Here is an 18794-nt window from a genome sequence, read left to right on the forward strand (position 1 = left end):
TGCAGTGGGTGATCTGGGTTTACCATAGTGACATGTCTGTCTGTTAGGTAGGAATGTACTAGTCTAATAATACCGTTGCTGATATGCCAATGGAATAAAGATTCACATCTGTGTTAATGTTTGTTGATTGCTATTTGTTATCTTTGAAAAATATCAGTTGATTCCCTGATTTGTTTGTACACTATAATCATTTTGTATCAATCACAGTCTTTTAATTCATTGTGTTGACACAGTAAAGTTAGTAATCGTCACAGAACACTCCCCTTCCACTGGTCAAGTGATATGGCCCACCGAATGCAGTGGGAGTTCTTCATTCACTGTGAATTGTTTGTAACCATGCCTACATTGTTAAGATCACACCTGCATCGTTTTAGTCTTGTCATGTTTGTAGTTATTTAAACCCTTGTCAGTGTGTGTGTTATTGTCAGTCATTGTTTGTGATCAATTTCCTGTTCATATTTGTGCCGTTGTTCACCGTCTCAGTGCTTGTGTTTGTGATAACTGCTTGTGTTACATGTGAGTGCTGATGTGTTCAGTGTTCACCCATAAACATCTGTCTGTCAAGCGATTCTGTCCGTCCTGCTCCTTGCCCTGTGGCACTCAGGCTGTTACAGTAATCAGTTCAGTACAGAGTAAATCTGGGTAGTTTTGCATGCAGGAAGTGGCCAGTGCTCTGTGTGCCTCCTGAAGTCATTCATCTTAATTCCTGTCTTGGATTAAAGGAATTTATGAATTGCTTCTGCTTTTTAATTCAGAGTGCACATAGTTTCAGTGACTGGAGAATCTGGATTGATCTGCTTGTTGTAACGGGGCAGGCAAAAATTAAACACTTGTGGATAAAAGACAGGGCTTAATTTTAGTTCCATGTAGTGAAAAAAGGTCAAAACAAATTGGGCAAGGAAGGGAGTATCTTGAATAATGGGAAAACAGTCCATATCAAAAGGACAATCCAAAAATCTAGGAAAAAAAGAAAACAAAAAAACAAAAAAAATAAAATAAATTCTAGAAGAATCCAAAAGGGGGCAAGCAAAAATCAGAAACGAGAAACAGTAAATCCAAGGTACAATACACAGTAGTAGAATCAGAGAAATGATGCTCGGTATGCCAAGAAAACAATGGAAGCAATATTTCGCAATGTGATGAACTTTCAGACAAGCTTATGCATGTATCTAAATGACACACATGTAAATTCAATATTCAGGTGATGATAATCTGATGTGACGTTCTTGATTGGTTAGGTGCTGGGTTGAGTGACAAACAGCCTGCTGGGTATCCTGCGATATGACACTTAGCCATACACCTCTTGAAGTAGGAGTGCTGTCCTGCCTCAATGATTAAGGAATTCACGATTAAGGAAAATGCTTTTTTCTTTCTTTGGCTGAGATGATTGCATCTTTAAATTGTATTCCTGGTTTTAGATCCTGGCTGGACCTGATTTTAATCCTTTTATTTGCCTCACTAACTTGATTTCCTGTTTAAGTGAGGCATCACAGAATGTCAACTGATACAGGAGGATGAAATCTTAGGACCCAATTATCTTAGGACCCAATTATGGACTGTCTACTACATGCAATATAACCTACTACATGCAGATTAATAACTTAATATTTAATAATATGACTCTGTAAATCTCTTACAGATTGTTGATAGTCCCAACAAGATGTAATCTAAAATGTCCTGAAAAGTCACTTCTAATTGATCTAATACTAGCAAATGATCCCCATAAATACACAGTTGCTTCAGTATTTGTTAATATAATCAGTGACCACTGCATTATTGCTATGTGTAGAAATCCATGCCACGCATTATTAAAAAGCATGGCATGCAAAAAAATTACGGAACAAGCACTTCATGATCTGTTTCACTTTGAATTGGAGAACATGAATAGCATTCCTTGAAAACGACTGCAATGCATGTATAGCTACAATTAAAAAAGATAAGGTTGACTATTTCAAACAATCCAAATAGTATTTAATCCTTATCTGGAAATAAAAATGGTATACAGTTTACTTTATATATTGTTAAGGACTCTAGTAAAGTTACTCATAAGGTAGAAATGCTTAAATGTTTTAAGAAGCATTTCTCTGGTTCTTTGTTCTATTCTCACAATATCAATCACGAGAACTCCCTTACTGTTTGTTCTGACATTCATGCCATCTTTAGTTTTAATCTGGTTACTGTGATTGAGGTGAATAAAGCCCTCCACTTTAGTACACTAGAAAATCAGAAGCCCCTGATGACTTAGAACCTTACTTTCTTAGGCTAGCAGCTGATATACCAACACCTATCTAAGGGTGTACCCCAAGGCTTGGGTCCACTCATATTTATTTGATATATTAACCCTATTGGTCAAAATGTTTACATATCTTTTAATCTTTTCCTCTATATTAACAAAATTCCTCTTGTATGGAAATCTGCTTTTGTTTATTCCCTGTTGAAAGGTGTTGAATTGATCATTTTAGACAAGCCCGATGATAAAATTATGCCTTTATCCCAATGACACTGATATGCTGTGATATATAAAACCAGGTTCTTAGTCAGCTACAATTAGTTTTTAATACTCAGAATGTTCAGAATGCAGCAGCATGAGTGGTCTTCAGTCTTCTGAAGTACACACATTGATGCTCACCTACAAAGCCAAAAATGGACTAGCACCTCCATACATGACACCATGTTTCAAGTCTCATGGAAGACAAATCATTGAGACTATACCCTGTCCTGGCTCCCTGATGGTGGAATGAACTTCCTCTGGCTGTCCAGACAGCAAAATCCATATTCAAAATCCAAGACTTTTCTATTTTTGGAATATTTGGAATGACCATTGATCCTGCACCATATGTTAACAGAAATTCTAGCATGTATAGTTTGATATTGTTTGTTATTGCACTGATCGTTTTCTGAGATAGAGCTTATGTATGTTTTGCACTTCTAGGCATCAGCAATGAACCCTGTATTTCAACAGTATTCTAGTTCAATGGTATCTTGATCTCTAACCAACTGTACTGGCTAGGATAGATTCTATGAGCAAATGACAAAGCACATTTGTAAGTCACTCTGGATAAGAGCATCTGCCAGATTCCATAAAGACAAATGTGGCATGGGAAAATTGAATGCAAATCCATGTAAATTGAAACGTGATTTGAATTATAATAAAACAAAGCTAATGATTTCTAAAGCTAAATTAAATAGACTGAACCTTTCTTCCAGTAACACTTTTCAAGGCTTTGAGAGAGTCTGTACCTAAATACAAGTTCTTTTGGATGATAATTGTTGATTCTCTCTTTTTACCAAGGAGACTTGTTGCTACTAACTATGTCTGTGTTGGACTAATATAATATGCATTTTTGCAATGCCTACCTTCTTTCGACTGTATATCATGGAACACAGGTTTATTACAAATTGTAGAGCTCTTACTCACCATTTCTCTTTGTATTTTTGGGGCAGATGGTCAGTGTTGTCCACCTGTCGGCTGAAACATAGGAATGCTTTTATCTCAAAGGCTATTCTTGGACTGCTTCCATCTTACTTACAGATCTAAATTCTTCAGAAAAATAGGAGAGCTTGCTGTCTGCGCTCTCAGTACGTTTTCCTGCTATCTGTCCCAAAAGTCCATGCTAAACTGAGGAAGGTGGTGTTTAAGTACACTGCACTTGCATCCTGGAATTGTTTACAATTACTTTAATCTCCAGCAGCTGGTCTCCTTGGAAGGCAATTCTTAATGATTTGGAGGCAAGCACATTAAGTTGTAGGTGTTTTCAATTATCTCTATTGAATCTCTGTGTTGATGGTGGTGGTGTTTTATTGACAACTTTTCTTGGATATCTTATGAATTTGTAAATAAATTTTATTTTCCATTATATGTCACTGTAAACCAGTCAGTTGTGTTGCTGGTTGTTTTGGCCAGAACTACCTTGCAAGAGAGATTTTCCATTACAGTGAGAACTTATCCTGGTTAAATAAAGGTCATCATTTTTAATAATAATAATAATAATAATAATAATTATTATTATTATTATTACTACTACTACTAAGTTGAGGAAGACCTGATAATTATGAAGGGGGTTGGACATAGTAAAGCCAGTGAGCATCTCACGAGGAGCTAGTATGGGCTCCTGAGGAGAAATGGAGTTCAGACTGGATGACTCTGGGAAAATGTAGATATAGCTTACTAACTTTGTCCTGCAAGAAGTTTGGAAAAACTTGACATTCTTTAGATAGATTTAAAGCATGCAGCCATACCAAATACACGTATTTGAATAACATTATGTAGACATTAAACATAGATTGAATGTATTAGATGGTACAATAATCTGAAATGCTGTTTCGTGAGTTACTGTATTATCCTACTGTAACATCTGTCAATAGTCAACTTGTCTCAAAGCAAAACAGGAATCTTAAACATAAAAAAAATACCTTTTGTTCTGGCCCATCTGCAGAGATAAAAGGGGGAAGATGTGGTGAAAGGAGCAAATCTGAAAAGAGAGCAGCATTTTTTGTGAAAACATTAAACAGTTATTAAAATATGTAAATATAGGTACCCATTTCTTTGCAGTCTTAAGTCTTAAACTGCCTAAGAAAACTGGGTGAACCTTATAAAGATGATGGTGATAGTCTATCAACATGTCATGTGTCCCACCATAAGTTCTTATACTTTGGACCATTGTTATGCAGTGTTTGAGGACAGTTACAACTAGCATTGTATGGGAAATCAGATGATCAGATTATCCTATGTGTGAATAGTCAAGCAAGCACCAGCACTTTAAATGCATCTTTCATCCTGTGTGTGAATAGTCATACACATCTCACAATCACCCACATCTGCATCTATTTTCACAGTATTTATTGTATGAGTAATACTTTATATTACTTACATTTATGTAGTTTTTATTTATTTATTTATTTTTAAAATTGTGCAACTCTATACTGTGCAGCGTACTCTAGAAAGAGATGTAGTGATATTCAAAATTGGGGTGAAGTACATAAGGTTTCCAGAGAAACAGGGTATTTCAGACAGAGGTCCTCCACTTTGCTTGCACAGCTAATGAACGACCTCTGTCCAAATTGACCTGTTTCTCTGAAAATCTTGTATACTTCCCTACAATGTATATCCATCCAAAGTGTACTCTCAAGGTACATCATGAATGCTATGGGTGACCGGTAAAAAGAGGATATCAGCTAATATCATAGTGCAGCATGCTACCAAGACTACCAGTAATACTTGAAGCTTGGCTGCATCAAAGAGAGGATCTTTCATGGACAAGGAGGCCAAGATGTAACATGCGGAGAAGTTAGTCAGATATCAGAACTGCACAAAGTTGTGATGAAGGTCAATGAAGGTACCTGAGAAGTACAACAAATTGTTAAGCAAATATTTAACAGCTCTGGCTGCTTGCCTGAATATGTACACAAGAGAAAAAGAGGCCTGTAGAATAATCAAGAGGAGACTAAACAGGATGGTCTTCCACAAGCCATCCAAAGTGTACTCTCTGTGCCAGGTCTCCATCTCCAAGAGATTCTACAAATGTCGGCTACAAAATGGAGCAACCATCAGCCACCTCCTTTACATGGATGACATCAATCTGTATACCCGAACTGAATAAGACATTGACTCCCAAATCCATTTTACCAGGATATAGCATAATATCAGAATATAATTTGGACTGTATAAATGCAGTTGAATACTTTTCTTCTCCTAGTAACCAATCAGAACTGAGGGGATTGTACTATCAGAAGGCAACAATATCAGATGTTGAGGGAAGCTACATGTACCTTGGAATTGCACAGGGTAATGGGAACCATGAAGAAGCCACAATAAAAGCAGCCACAGCCAAATATTAACAAAGACTGATGCAAATCCTGAGAAGTCAGGTGAATGGGAAGAACAAGATCGAGCCCATCAACGCCTGTGCTTTATTAGTCATTAGATACCCCACTGGTATAATCAGCTGGCCAAAAGGAGGAGATGAAAGCCACTGACATCAAGGAAACTCCTCACAATACATGCAGGGTTTCATACAAATTCAGCTCTCTGAGACTGTATACAAAGCAGAAGGAGGGGGCTGAGGATTAGTGAGCATCGTTTATACTGTTTCACCTTTATACTGTTTCAAGTTTGTCATGTACATAGTCATACATGGTATAATTCGCAGTGAAATGGTTTTTGTGACTGCTCTGTCCAAACTGAGGAAAGATACAGCGATATATAAAGAAAAATATATATAAACACATACAATGTACAATGTATATATGATGTACAAAATGTACAATTCCAGTTTACAATTTACAGTCATAATATTATTGACATCATGGTGGTGGTCCCCACAGTTAATCAATTGCCCTGATTCAGTGCCCGAATGGCCTGTGGGAAGAAGCTCCTCTTCAGACTCTCTGTGTTGGTCTTCAGAGAGCAAAAGCACTTTCCTGACCTCAACAGAGAGAAGAGCCTATTGTTGGGATGGGTGGGGTCCTTCACAATCCTCTTGGCCTTGGTCTAGCACCGCTTGTAATAGATGGTGTGCAGGTCAGGAAGTTCCGTACAAGTTGTGCGCATTGCTGAGCGCACCACCCTCTGGAGTGCTTGTCTGTCCTGCTTGGTGCTGTTCCCAAACCAGACTGTGATGTTCCCTGTAAGGATTCTTTCAATAGTGCAGGTGTAGAAGTTCTGCAGCACCTTGGAGGGCAGTCTGAAGTCTCTTAGGTGTCTGAGGTGGTAAAGATGCTGACGAGCCTTCTTTGCCAGGGAGTTGGTATGGTGGGACCAGGACAGGTCCTGCGAGATGTGAACTCCAAGGTACCTGAAACTGTCTACTCTTTCCACCGTGGTTCCATGGATCCTTACAGGTTGGTAGTGCCACTCCTGCTTCTTGCTGCAGTCAACAATCAGCTCCTTTGTCTTACTGATGTTTAGGAGGAGATTATTTCCCTGGTACCAGTTTTCCAGGTGTTTAACCTCCCCTCGGTAGGCCCTCTCATCGCTGTCCGAGATCAGGCCCACGACAATGGTATCGTCAGTGAACTTAACAATGATGGTGGAGCTGGAAGTGGCCGCAAAGTTGTAGGTATACAGTGAGTAGAGCAGGGGGCTTAGGACACAACCCTGAGGAGCTCCAGTGCTGAGGGTGAGGGTGGATGAGACATAGTTGCCTATCCATACTGATTGTGGTCTGTCTGTTAGGAAGTTGGAGATCCAGTCGCACAGGGATGTATGCAGTCCTAGATCCTCCAATTTAGTAGTGAGTCGGGAGGGGATGATGGTGTTAAATGCTGAACTGTAGTCGACAAATAGCATTTTAACATAATTACCCCTCCCTTTGTCCATGTGGGTCAGTGTGATGTGGAGCAGATGTGCAATTGCATCATCAGTGGAGCGGTTGTGGCAGTATGCAAATTGCAGTGGATCCATGGAGGCTGGCAGTGAAGATGCGATGAAATCTCTGACTAGCTTTTGAAAGCACATCATCAGGATTGATGTAAGGGCAACAGGGTGGTAGTCATTGAGGCTAGAGGGTCGAGGTTTCTTTGGGACAGGGATGATGGTGTACCATTTGAAGCTGGATGGGATGATACCAAGCATCAGGGAGAGGTTGAAGATGTTGGTGAATATCGAGGCTAGCTGGTCTGCGCAGGCTTTGAGGACTCTACTGCAGATACCGTCTGGTCCCGCCGCCTTCCTGGTATTCACCTTTTTAAACACTCTCCTCACGTCACTCTCTGTGATGATGAGAGGGCACTGTTCTATGGTGGGGTCTGTGCATGCACAGTTGGCTGTGCCAATAGCACCATTAGCATTGTAAACGCTAGCACTGTTTGCATTAGTGCTGCTAGATATAGTCTCGAAGTGAGCGAAGAACGTGTTTAGCTCATTCACCAGAGAGTCAACAGTCCAGAGGGTGTGCTCCCATAGTCCATGATCATCCATAGTAGGCAGCAGTGTGAGAGTTCAGAGCCTCACAGATGGTTTTGTCCACCCAGGGCTTCTGGTTGGGAAACTTCTTGATGGTACCTCTTGGAATCATATTGTTCACCAGTTTCCCAATAAACCCCACTACTGCCTCCATAAACTCGCTGACATCATTAGTGCTGTGCTGGAACATGTCCCAGTCTGCATCATTCAGAGCGTCCTGCAGATCGACCATCAATTTGTCTGTCCTCTCTTTGAACCGGAGCTTCCCGTTTCAGCCTTTGTTTATATTTTGGTATGAGGAAGATGGCGGTGTGGTCCGACTTACCAAACGGTGAGCTAGTGCCTTTTAGCTGTCCTTGTATGGGGTGTAACAGTGGTCTAGTGTCCTATTTCCCCTGGTGGGGAAAGTTATGTGCTGGCAAAGGTTGGGCACTGCACGCTTGAGGTTAGCGCTGTTCAAATCTCCAACCACAATAAGTGCAGTGTCCCGGTGCTTTGCTTGAAACTGTGTGAGAGCCTCATGAAGTTCCCACAATGCAGTGTCCATGTTGGCCTGGGGTGGGATGTACACGGTGTTGACGAGGACTGAGGTGAACTCCCAAGGAAGGTACAAGGGACAAAACTTGAGGGCAAGCAGCTCCAGTTTGGGTGAGCAGGAGCGGGTGAGAGCAACAGCATTGGCATTGTTGCACCAGCTGTTGTTTACCATCACACATACTCCACCACCTCTCGACTTCCCTGAATCTGCCATCCTGTCCATGTGGTGAACCGAGAAGAACTCGTCGGGCTGGATAGCGTGGCTTGGTACTGCTGGGTTCAGCCATGACTCAGTGAAGCAAAGGAGGTTGCAGTCCCGAATGTCCCTCTGGAACTTTACCCTGGCCTGGAGGTCGTCGAGCTTGTTGTCCAGAGACTAGACATTGGCTAGCAGGATGCTAGGTAAGGGAGCTCGGTGTGCCCGAGCCCTCAGCCTGTTCCTGATGCCAGCTTGCTTTTCTCGAGGCTGTTTCCTCGCGTCACGTCCTTTGTTCTCCCTCAGGATCTCTGTCGGCCATCTTGGGTCCGGGGATAGAGACGACTTGAGGTGAGCGTTATGTAGACTAAGAGAAATGAGAGCATCTCTGCTGTATGAGATGCGCATCGTGGTGTAGAGAGAAGGGTTGTGGCGATATCAGGGATAGTGGGAAAAAGAGCGAAAAGAGCAAAGAAGATAGCCAAAAGAGCTAAAAAAGTGCCAGGTGTGGATGGAGCAGTCATAACAGCAGCTGACCTCACTGGTGCCATCTTTGATGTTTCCAGAATGAAACATCAAAGATCCAGGTGTTTGGCAGGAAAATGACCCTAAGTGATGAAGTGCTTACTGAATACCTCAGACAGCAGAAAGCCAAGCAGGATGAGAATGAGGACGAGCACGAACCATCATGGGAGGATAAATCCCTGCATGGTATGTACTAACAGAAAATAGTGGAAGTGGCTGATATGGAGAAATCCTACCAATGTCTGGAAAAGGCTGTATTAAAAAACAGCACAGAGGCACTAATCATGGCAGCACAGGAACAAGCTCTGAATACAAGATCAGTAGAGGCTAGGATCTACCACACCTGGCAGGATCCCTGATGCAGGCTGTGCAAAGATGCCCCTGAGACAATCCAGCACATAACAATGGGATGCAAGATGCTAGCAGGCAGACCATACATGATACACCATAACCAATACAGAAACATCTGGGCCAAGTACTTAACAACCTAACACAAGCAGAGGACTACCCTAACTACCTTACACAAACACAGGCAAAAATCACACCCAACAAATATATATATATATATATAAATATATATATAAATATATATATATATATATATATATAAATATAAATATATATATATATATATATATATATATATATATATATATATATATATATATATATATATATATATATATATATATATATATATATATCATCATCATCATCACTGAGCACGGATGGCCTTCTAATCCTGAATGTGTGCAAGGAACATCTGCAGTGGCAGTGATGACCTTTAGATCATAAAGGCACTGTTTACATGTGCTCATCAATTCACCTTCACAGAACAATATATGAACTATGAAAACTACATAGCCACAAGACAGCTACAAAAGAATCTTTTAAAAAATGAACATGAAGCACATACCTTCACTGAAGTCTTCACAAAACATTGAACTTCAAGGCTTTTATTGACAGAGTTTGTGGCTGTGTGAGGAAAAGAGTAACTGTATAGGATATAAATGCATAGGATATCACACTGAGGAGGAGGGAAGGCTTTATGGTTTCCAAATTATTCAGACCATTTCCTTGTTCTGTGGGTGTGTGCATGTGTGCATGTATGTCTGCATACATATGTATCTGGGTGTGTGTTTGTGCAGAATGATTTTAGTTAAAGCTCCTGCCTAGCTGTACTGAAGAAGTATATAGAACAATGCCAAGTTAGTAAATGCATGTACTATTTAACTGTATATACACAATGCTTTGAGAAATCTCACTGTAAAAAGTCCAACTGGCTGAAATAAAGTACATTGCATATGTACCATCAACCCTCCCAATGATGTCCATTTTAATACCAAAACAGAATCAGACAGTGACTCCAGGATGCAAATTGCAGGTGGAAGAAAAATGCTGAAAGTCAGACACAGAGACACAACCAAGTGGAGTTTCTTTAATTTATAAAATTGTGTCAAATTTGTATCTTTCAGTGCAGGCCTTCCCTTCACAGTGAGATTCTCACAATCGTATGAAAGTATGTTACTCACTGATTGTCTACAATAAAAAAATTACTCATTTTGCTAGTTTGATCTTAGCATTGTTTCATTCAGCTTCTGCTGTGTAGTTTTGAATCTTGCCCCACATTTGTGTTTCAAACACAGCAAACTTGTCAGTTGGCATAACATGTGCTATACCCTGAGGGTTATCAGCAGTTTGTTCAACCCATGCTGTGCAATGTTTATCCTTTTGAAATGAGTCACCAGCACATTCCATTTTAGAGACAGATTCTGAACTTTCACTTCCACCCTCTCTCATCATCTCCATCTGACACCTCACTTTGTTCACCCTCTGATTCCATCTCATCGATATTCCACAGCAAGCCCAGTACTCATCCAGTGCTAGATGTGTGGTGTATAGCATTCTCCCAGCCATTGTAATAATATACCATGCAACGCCCAAACTGAGTATTTGCTCAAACTATATAGCCACCCCAAGTACACAATGAGCTGGAGACATACCTGTGGATGAATTCAGCTGTCAATGCCTTCGGAATGCAATTGTGAATACGCTGATCATAACAGCCCCACCTAAACTGTCATCTCCTTTAAACACCTGCCACCTGCCCTCAAAGTTGTTAACACTAGAATGACTAAAGTGATGAATTAGTGCCCGTTGTCTTGGTAATGATACAGTGTGTTGAAAATAAACAAAGTGATGCCTACAAGTCAAGGCAAGTTTATAGCACAATGGTAAATTTGTCTGAACCTAGTTCTTAGTTGTATTTTTGTGTCTATTTCAGTTGCTTTATTTTATCCCAAAAAATAAAAAAAATGTCCTGTTCATAATTCCACATCTCCTCTACAAACAGTAACTTGTAAAAAGATGTGATGAGGGAGTGGGATGCCGTGGCAAGTCTCCATAACAAAGAAGTTTCTTATTGACAATACATACAAAATTAAAACCAAAACATGAAAACAAAACACACTAAACCACAACAATGTAGAACTAGCAAAACGAAGCAATACTTACATAAAGCATTACGTGTTTTACACATGTGGTCAAACACCGACAACAGAACAACAAGGGTTTTAACACTTGCGCTAATAAAGACCATAATTAAGAACAGGTGTGACATGAACAATTAACACGGTATGAGTGTGACGATGGACACACACACACACACGCACACACACACACACGCACACACACGCACACGCACACACGCACACACGGAGCAGTCTAGAAGAGGGGGGCGTGCTGTGACATGACTCTTTGCTGCTCTTCCACTACTTCTTATGATCTGGTCCAGTTTTCTTGACTTACTAGTCAGGAGATAAAAACTCATCGGTACATTTCTGTGGGGTTTGGTTACTTGTATATTTTCTTCTTTGCGTACCCTTAACTATAACCATTTCACGTAGTTGTGTATAGATATATTGTGCTGAGAGGAAATATATTTTATTTCTTTACTTACTCATTTTTATTTGTTTATAAGTATTTAAAAGCAGCTGACTCTATATGAGACTCATCATTTAAAGTACTATGACCAACATACTAGCAGTTGTAGTTCAGTACTTTTAAAATGAAAGTCATGCCTCTAATGAAATGGATTATGTCTTTATAGTGATCTTGATTTCACTCCAGGTGCTGCAAGATAAGTAGTTTGTGATTCTACTTTTTAGCCAGACTGATTTTCCTCACTTCTGCAGAATCCATAAATCACTAAGAAACTCTGAACAGGTGACACCCATTGCAAATCCATTATCAGAGTCATAGTCACAGTCCAGGGTCAAATTACCAATACAAAGAGTGCATGGCAAACAAGAGACAAAAATCACATTATAACAGAAGAGGAAAAAGGCTACAATACGAAACACAACAGCAAACAGGCTAGATACAAAACTACAGGTAGCGTGAAAACAGAGGTTGGAACAAACAGCTACATGGCGCAAACAAAGAGGCATTATATATATATATATATATATTATATATATACACACACACACACACACACACACACACACACACACACACTAAGCCTAACAGACCAACAACAGGTGATACAAATGGGACAGAGAAAACCAAAACAAGGACCAGAACTAAAAAAAGAAGTAAAGCAAAACAAAGACATGAGACAGGGTAACCATGGAGCCAATTGTGGAAGGTAAACAAAACTACATTAGGAAACTTCTGTGGAATTTGAGTACATGTATAGTTTATTCTCTGCTATCCATAAACATAGGGCAATTCTTAAAATTACTCACTTGTTTTTTTTTAGGGGTTACATTTTACCTATTTGGCAGATGGGGAACTTAACTCCAGAGGGACTTACAATTTTCAATCATATTACAGAGGTAGGCGAGTGTAGTGTTAGAGTAAGTGTTAGTGTAGTGTTAGCAGTAAGAGGTGACTCTTACTGGTATAACAGAGCACTTGAATCAACAACTGGGTTATAATTTGTTGTGATGATCTTATTCACATCTTGGGTTTTTTAAGTCTAAGGTAGGTGAATCCCTCTTAGAGATGAGGGGTGTTTGTAGAGGTGGCTGATGTCTACACTTTTCTTGCAGATATGTCACAACAAATTTGCAATAGCAGAGGTGTGTGCATTTCTTTTCTGTAGGAGAAAAGGATGCTTCTATGTCTTTCCAGGGAATGTGACAACAATCTAGTTGTATCAAGGTGAGAGCTTCTTGTTTCTCCTTTCTATTTAGACTGGATTTAGACTGTTGTAATTGTAAGGATTTGTTTCTTTTCTTTAAGTATCTCAGAATGTGTTTTTGTTAGGGTATTTCTTCTTTGTGTCTAAGCATTTAGTGCAGGACCCCTATGAAATGGCAATAAGTAAATGAGATGGCAATAAGTTATTAAGCATGCCCATGCCATAAGAAGAAATATCCCTCATGTCCATATATTTTTAATTTTTGCAAAATTAAAATAGAAACATTCTTCTTTAAAAAAATGTTAATAGCACATAACTGACATTGCTAATATGTTGGGTGCACTAATTTGTGCCATACTAAAATGTGTAGCATAAATTATGGGCAATAAAAATTTCCAAATAGGTTCATATGAAAACCTTCCTGTGTATTTTATATATAGTGCCACATACATTCTGATGAGACTGGTTTTATGCACCTAAATAGTGGGAAGGACAACTACATGTTCACCATGTCTGTAGGACATGGGTTGGAAACTGTAGATTAAAGCGTAGCATGAATGTGGGGGATTCTGCTTCAAGTGCTCTGTGCTTTACCAGTAAGAGTCCTTAAGCAAGACTCCTATCACTACACTCATGTACCTCTGTAACATGATTGAAAAATATAAGTCCCTCTAAAAAATTGGTAAAATGGAGTCAGCAAAGATTTTCTTTCCTAAATCTTAATCTCAGATTGTGAATGTGCTATTTGTTACATCACTGAGGAAACCCTGTCCTGCATGTCCCTTTGACAAAGCTTTATGAACCAACAGAAGTGTGGAACAGAATACAATGGTAATACACTTATTAGTGGCCAAGTCAGAAAGTACCCCTGCAGGTTTAAAGGATGCGCTCTCACATGGGGCACCACAGTGCCAACAAGCATCAAAGACCACTACAGGTGTTTACAGACTCATTTTATATCTATTCAAAACCAGAACTAGCATCTGTTGAAGCACATACCTGTGGTTGTCTTTTGGAGATTCTTAAAACCTACCATACCTGGAGATGTGTGAAGAGTTTAGCCTGATTTTCAAGTCAAATTTCTGGGTGCTAGACATAGTTTTAGGTATATTAGATATCACATTCTCTAGTATTACACTCATGAGAGCATGATGTATGAGTCAATGCATCCCATACTTTGTATCACTCTTTTTCTTTATTAAAGTCATAATCACAAACATACACTATGTGCCCAATTATTAGGCAATAAAGTATTTTGACCATATCATAATTTTTATGCATATTTTCCAACTCCAAGCTATATAAATTTGAATGCTTATTGGATATAAGTATACCAGGTGTTGTGCATTAGTGAAATGAAGTAGGGTGTGTCCTAAGCAGATCAACCTCATATATAAAGGTATGTATAATTATTAGGCAGCTTCTTTTCCTCAAGGCAAAATGGGACAAAAAAGAGATTTGACTGACTTTGAAAAGTCAAAAATTGCAAAAACACTTTCAGTGGGATGCAGCACTCTTAAAATTGCTAAGATGTTGGGGCGTAATCACAGTACCATCAAACGTTTTATTACAAATAGTCAACAGGTTTACAAGAAATGTGTTGAGAAAAAAAAAGGCAAATTAACTGCAAAAGATTTGAGAAGAATCAAATGTGAAGTGACCAGGAACCTGTTATCCTCCAGTGCTGTCATATTCCAGAACTGCAACCTACCTGGAGTGTCCAGAATTACAAGCCCATGGTTGGATCAGTAACGGGCACAGAGCTCCAATTTGACTCAGATGCCAGCAAGGTGGAGATGGGGTACTGCTATGAGCTGGAATTATTAAAGATGAGATAGTTGGACCTTTTCAGGTTGAAGATGAACTCAAAATCAACACCCAAAAAACTGCCAGTTTTTAGAAGACATTTTCTTCTAGTGGTACAGGAATATGTTTGCATCTTTCAAGAAGTCTGTGATTTTTATGCAGGATCAAAAGTACTCCACTGTGTGGCTAGCCAGTAAAGGCGTTTAAATATGAAAGACTTATGCTGACTAAATATGCTGACTTATGCTGACTACTCAGCTGCATAAGTGTATGTCAGCACATTCTCCAAAATCATGTTCAACCGGGTCATGAATTTCTTATGGGTTTCTTGTCTAATGCTTCTTCTTTCTTTTAACAACTTCTTCAATCTCCTTCAGGAGTTTCTTCTTTGTGTTTGTGAGTTTAGACCAGCTTTCTCCAAAAGATCATTGATCATTTTATCACTGTAAGACAACTGAAAGGCTGAGGAAACACAGACATTGATCACTTTTAACAATGATGTCTTTGTTATTTCATTTCAGGATTAGAGGACAATGTGGTTTGTGCTCATAGCTTTCATGCACAGTGAAGCTAGATACACTTATGAAGGCTTGTTTACTGTATATTATAGTTGCCTTTACACTTAACAGCATTAGAAAGAGGGATGTGAATCACAACTGGAGCATTGGGGTTGTCCTTAAACACATAAGTCCTCTGGTTCTTCATCAGTCCCAAGGTGTTCAACTTTAGGAAACACGATCTGAAGGTCTTTACATTTTTGAGCAGCTTTATCCACTATCTATGAAGGAGAAAAATCAGACTATTCTAAATTACCAGTGTGTGTGACTGTGCATGTGTGTCTACAATAACAGTTATAATTTAAACTGTAAAAAAAAAAAAAAATTACAAATAGTAAAAATACTGTTTGTGATTGCTATACATATTTACTGTTTAGTGTCCAATTAACTACTAAAATTGCCTAGGAGCACTCACACGCTTTTGCCTCAAAGAATGCAAAGTCAAGATAATAACTAAGCCAGTTTGCTCATTTATTTCTTTGACCATTTTGTTTATTCAATCTGTATTCTCATATTTGCTAGCAAGACAAAAAGCAAGCAAGTGCAATGAACTGCATCAGAACATTGCTGATGGAGTCAGTGAATTCTTCATCAAGCCAACTGCAACCTTGTCTCAGGAATAAATCAATGATCCAACCAATGATTGAGATGAGCCATCCTTCCAACAGAAGCTGAACAACGAAAACACCAGCAGAACTTTTGTTTTAATGCACACAAAAAGGGCTCTTCACACAAAGCCACCTGGCCTACTGTGCAGGCCATGAACAAAGGAAGAACAACACCAAGTAAGATTGTACATCTGGGCAGAACTGTTAGAGTATTCCATCTGTTATCTGTGAATGTACATGTTTGTTTTTGGTTGGTTGTGTTGATTGTAGAAATGTTGTTTAACATTACAAAATGATAAATCATAGATAGAGATCAAAGCAGCAGAGCAGCAGATTCCTCTATCTCCCACCATCTAGTCAGTAACTCAGCAATGTCTCCTCATTTGTTGCAACTGTGTTGCAGTCTTGAGTAATCAATGAATGTTGGTTGAACCCTGTTGGGTTGTTAGCTTTCACTTACAACCTGAAACCAGAACTACTACTGAAATATAGCCTATATTTGAATTGTTATTAATATTATTGCCAATCAAAATAACTGTCAATTTTTTACTTGTTTGATAAGATTATGACAAGTAGTTCTGTAGTGCTATTAAATTTAATATCAATGTTAAATTAATGCTGATATTTTAAATTTAATATTATCATAACTTCCAACATTTCATAGGTAATGGGTAATTACTTTAAGAAATTGGACCATGTGTGTATGTGTTTTGTTACCTCAAAGGAATCTCCATCACTGAAGTCAAGGGAAATGATGAGGTCAATGTTTCGTTCCTTTCTCAGTATAGAGAAATGGGGTAAGTTGAGTAACAGCCAGCATCCTCATAATGTCTTGTCCTTGACATTATCAACTGATAATGTTAATAAAGAAAATAAAGACAAACAATACTCATATAAGCTTAAATTATTTGTTCAGGTATTACTTTTACAATTTCCTTTTCTTATGCATCTTTGAAATTAATGAAGATTATGTAGAAATAAGTATGCCATGTTTAGGAGGAACATGTGAGACACTAAATATTTGATGTCAGTATTAACTGTTTTTAACAGTTTATTGGGGTAGACATGTAAGATTGTTAGGCCTGATGGACTGAAACAGCCATTTAACAGAAATATTAAAAATTGCAATGAAATGATAAACATTAAACCGATAAACTTTAAATTAGAACTAGATCCTGAATGTTTATCATTGATTTAGAAGGAAGCTCGTGTGGGACCTAAGTGCTGAGTCAAGCAACGTTTCTTAAAGGTAACTCATATATCCACATACAGACACACACAGACTAAACAATAGAGAATAATTTATGAAGGGTAATCCACATAAGATCACATAAACTCATGAACAGACTACACAGTGGAGAAGTGTTTCTGAAGAGGAACTCAAATAGTGTTGTTGCTTATGCAGTCGATAGTCATTGAGCCATAACTATATGAAACGAAATGAGAGAAAGTCATGAACAAACTAAACAACAGCGAAGAGCAAGGAACAAATGCAGGCTGTCAAATTAGGAAAGTATCAAATAATAAAAACAACAAAGACTGAAGAACCAAGGTAGGAAAATGAGAATATAGAATGTTTAGGGGAAGACGAGACACAGGTGAACACAAGGAAGGGCGGTGATTGTGAATTTCTAAAATGTACATTGTAACCAATGAAACATCTAATTATAAAATAAGAGACATTATATTCTATCATATAAAAGCAAATCTGCAATAAAACAGTGCTTTGGTTACATAACCACAATAGAATATCAGGGGATTTTATTTCCTACCTTTCATCTTGTAGAGAAAGTTGTATGTTGTTCCCCAGTCCCACTTGCAAACTATCTCTATGCACTTAACAATGATGCTCCAAAATCTTGACAAGGTAAAATAGACAAATTATGGCATTACCTCCTGATTTTAGTTCTGGCTTTCAAAAGGAAGAGATTACCAGATGAAATATGGATTACCAGTGGAAACTGGGCAAACAAATTTCAGTCTTTTTTTATAAGTAAATGTTTTAAATGTATAGAATCACTGCAGGAAAAGTCATAATAATAATAATAATAATAATAATAATAATAATAATTAGTAGTAGTAATAGTAGTAGTAGTAGTAGTAGTAGTAGCAGCTATATATATATATATATATATATATATATATATATATATATATGCTGTCATCATTCTGTTAGCATTTATTACTTGAACATTTGCTTTTAACATTCCTGCTTTCTTCCTTTTTATCATCTAATTCACTTCAGTGATTTGTATATCCATTTTCTACAGCTTTTTATGTAAGATGTACTATAGACATGATAATTTTCATATACAAAATAATGTTTAATGCAAAAATAGTGAGTACTTTATCAACCATAGTGTAGTTATGTACTGTAATGACTCTATTTATGGACTATAGATTAAACTGATATAGAGAGGATCTGAATAAGGCAGATTTAAATGGCATGGTTTTTTTCTGAGTCAGATGTTTTACTTCATGTATGACCAGCATGTGAAAACAATGTGTGCAATTG

This window comes from Electrophorus electricus, chromosome 4 (genome assembly GCF_013358815.1).
Source record: "Electrophorus electricus isolate fEleEle1 chromosome 4, fEleEle1.pri, whole genome shotgun sequence".
Taxonomy (NCBI): domain Eukaryota; kingdom Metazoa; phylum Chordata; class Actinopteri; order Gymnotiformes; family Gymnotidae; genus Electrophorus; species Electrophorus electricus.